We start from the raw sequence: 4,306 nt of genomic DNA, 5'->3' as shown, positions 1-4,306 counted from the left end.
GGATTGAATAATAAATAATTTTTTTTTATTATATATTCATTTTATTGTATATTCAATTTTTTTATTATAATTTATTGTATATTCATTTTTTTTTTATTGTAATCAATAAAGTTTTACATTATTCTTTTAATTGAGAAATAAATACTTATTTTATCATGTTTATTTAATTAAGTGTAAATACTTTTATTGTATATTCAATTTTTTTTATTATAAAGCTGTATATTATTCTTTTAATTAAGTTGTACATAATTCTTTTAATTAAGTTGTACATTATTCTTCTAATTGAGAAACAAATATTTTTTAATTGAGAAATAAATATTTTTTTTTTCTTTCAGATCATAGCTTTAAACCCAGGACCTGTTGATCCCGATGTTTTGTACGACCAGTCTATTCATCGATCATCTGTTGTATGGCGAGATCGTATTATTGGAGAAATATCTTGCAGACGTCGAGAGGCAGTTCTCCAGCGCACTATCCCGCTCTACCCTCGAATACTACCACTATTGCGCACATCTGGATTCTATGGGGTTGCCAGATTATGATTTATTCAGTTGGACTGGCGTCTGATCACAACCTTGGTCGAGAGATGAGGGCCCGAGACGCATACATTTCATATGTCTGTTGGAGAATGTACTATCACTCTACAAGACATAGAAGTGTTGTTGGGGTTACCTGTTGACGGTGAGCCGGTCACCGGAGTGATGTACGATGACTGGTTAGAAGTTTGTCAACTGTACCTCAGTGCGACCCCACCTGCCGACAAGATTAAAGGATCGAGGTTAAGTTTAATATGGTTAGGAACACAATTTCGTGAGCTCACAGATGATGCAGACTAGGAAACCGTCATAAGATATGCGCGAGCATATATACTACAAATGATGGGTGGAAGTCTGTTTTCAGATAAATCAAGTCATTTTGTTCACTTGATGTTCCTGTCACTGTTAGCTAACCTCCATGATGTGGGGCGGTATTCGTGGGGTGGAGCATGCTTGGCATGGTTGTATAGACAACTATGCAAAGCAACAAGACCTGAGGTTCGAGAGATAGTTGGGCCTCTCATACTTTTGCAACTATGGGCTTGGGAGCGATTTCCAACAATGGCTCCACAGCTACATCATGTTAATGATGCTCAGTTAGTTGGACGAGCCTACGGTTCTCGGTATGTTGTTTTAATTCAATTTAATTTTTATATCACTGATCTAGTTAATTTAAATTCTAAATTATCAATTTAAAAATTTAGGTGGAGAGACAAATTTTGTGTGACTAGGACAACCACACATGTAGTCAGCCAGTATAGATACATGTTTGATTTGCTTCAACCTGAACAGGTACATTACACTGAACCTAATTGATTATTTTATACACATTTTTATTGTATTTGTCTTTAATATTCTCTAATATAATATTTTGTGTTTTAGGTTATTTGGGAGCCGTACAAAATTATTGTGCATACTTTGCCTAATTTTTGTACGTTGAGTCCTCTCTCATATATTTTCCCATTGAGTGAGTGGAATTTTCCTGACAAGGAGATGAGACAATTCAGTTTCAGCAGGATGTTCCAACGGCTTGTAATACTGAAGTTGATGTTGTTAGTTTATCGTTAATGGTTTAATTTATAAATATTGTGGTTCTATTGCACACATGCATCAACCTTATATACAAAAAAATTTGCTAGGATGAGTGTTTAAGTGAACAAATATTATGTGGTATACTAATTCCAAATACTAATCTATATCTATACTATATTAAAAAGATGGTATAAGTAGGAGAATTTTCACATCCTATTTTGTCATTGTTTTTTAATCATATTCCTGTTATACTCTCCTTTAATAGTTAATTATAACATTTTTTTTCATGAATGATATCATTTCCTTAAAATACCTCTCTGTAAAGGAGACGACTAATCAAACACCTCTCAATATAAAGAGACCATTGATATTTTTCTTCTACTCATTTCACCATTCCAACAACAAAAAAAAAAAAAAAAGTAACTACTATTCTGCATTTGTTTTTCTACATTTATTTTTTTTAAGGAAATTTTGTTTTGTTTTGTTTTAATTTATATTTGTTTTTAAACTCTTCCTTCCTCTTCTTTCTTTTGTTTTGTTTTATGTTTTGGTTTTTTTTTTTTTTTTTTTTTTTGTGTTTTCTTCATACATCTTTTTTTTAGAATCCCCATAAAAAAGTATTATCAAACAAAAAAATGTAAAAATATAAGTCCTCCTGTGTTTACTTCAATTTACTGTAAAACATTCTACATTCATTTTTTTTTAGAAAATCTTGATTTTCTTTTATTTTGATTTATAGTCATTTGTGAATACTTTGTTTCTCATCTTTTTTTCTTTTCTTTTGTTTTTTGTTTCGTAGTTTTTTGTGTGCTATTGTATGTGTGTTCTTCCCTACATTTTTTTTCCAACATCCAAAAAAAGCATTAACAAGCAAAAAAACGCAAGTTATCCTGGATATAATTCTACTTTTTCTTTAATTCACATTAGGGTTTTTTTTTAAGAATTTAATTTAAATGAAATGTTTTATTTTGATGGAGAATACGAGGAAATCTGAGAGATGAGATTAACTTGAAAAAAATTAGTGAAAAGGAAAATATGAAAAAAGAGTACTTGAGAATATTTTAAATATTTTTTAGGAAAGAGGAAAATATGAAAGAAAAGTACTTGAGAATATTATGAATATTTTTTCTATTTTGATCAAGAAGAACGTGATATGATAATGTGAGGAAGTCCAAGGAAAAAACAATTTTGAGAAAATTAGGGAATAAGAAGATACAGAGGAAAAGTTAAGAATATTCTAAAAAAAATGTAAGTATTTCTTTAGCCTACTTTATTATTATTATTTTTTCTAAATCCACGTGAGAGGATTTTATTTTATGAATGTTAATGAAATTGGGGAAAGGAGGATCAATTTAAGAAAATTAGTGAAAGAAGATATGGGGAGAATATTAGTGACATAGTGGGTAAAATTTGATTTCCTAATTTTAATTTAATCTCAATTTTAAAAATTATATCTTCAAATCGCATTGTGATTTATATTTTATATTTATTTTTCTCTTAATTTTAATTTTCCTTGTATTCTTTATGACATCGTAAATTTATAACTATAACTAATATAAGGTAAGTTCAAACTCTTTGTTAATTTTCCTTAAATTAATGAATGAAATCGGATAAACTATTACGTTGAAAATAAGAAGTTTCATTTAAAAATAATAGTGGTAAAATATAGGTTTTTTCATGACCATAAAATTTTGAATATTGAAATTGAAATTTTTAGATTTGTGGCATATAATGTTTTACTTATAAATGAACTATTTATTTTACTATTTTAAATATAACACTAAATTGAAATTTTTGGTAGTATATATATATATATAATAATAATAATAATAACAATATTTTGTTCTTTTTAAAAAATAATTTTTGTATACAACAAACAAAATATTTGAAATAAAAAAATTAACTACTCCAATTATTTTTAAAACTATTTTTTTTTCAAATTATAAAATATTGACATAAATATTAAAATTAGAATTTTGAGATTTGTGACAAAAAAAAGTTTAATATTTTACTTAAAAAAATATAAATGATATATCTATTTTAATATTTTAAATATACAAAATTGTTGTAAACTTTTTTAATAACAACAAGATTGTATTCCTTTTTTAAAATAAATTTTTTTCATCATTTATAAAACCAACAAAATCTTTGAAACAAGAAAAATTAACTGCCTCAATTTTTAATTATCACATTTAATAAGACAGATAAATAAAACTATCTTTTTCTAAACAAAAAAAGGTTTTTAACCAAACCTATTAAAAATGTTTAAAGAAAAAAACTTATTTTAGGAAAATAATAAGGACAATCTTTTTTTTATTTTAAATAAAAATAAAAATTATAAAATTAGGATTTCATAAAAAGAGTTATGAATGATTTACAATTTAAATATAACCCATAATATTTTTTATGAAAACAAGATTAAATTATAGGTATGACAAAATAATCTTAAAAAAAAAAAACTAATATTCTTTAATTACTTTGAATTTACGTGTGTGCACGATACATGTTCATTTTGTATATGTGAGAATGACTATTAACGACGTATATGTTACAACATTGAAATAAAATTTTTTACAATATGTATATTAAAATATAAAATTGTTAACATATATATTTTAACTTAATTATATGAGTATAGAAGAATTTTTGTGGAAGTAATGACAATATGAAAATGTTGAAATCAAAATTCTTACAATATTATTATCATTTTTTTTTTTTTTTTACAAAAACATACCAGA

This window comes from Benincasa hispida, chromosome 4, assembly GCF_027475165.1.
Source record: "Benincasa hispida cultivar pf3 chromosome 4, pf3_genome.v1.1, whole genome shotgun sequence".
Taxonomy (NCBI): Eukaryota; Viridiplantae; Streptophyta; class Magnoliopsida; order Cucurbitales; family Cucurbitaceae; genus Benincasa; species Benincasa hispida.
Note: the sequence above shows the minus strand (reverse complement) of the source record.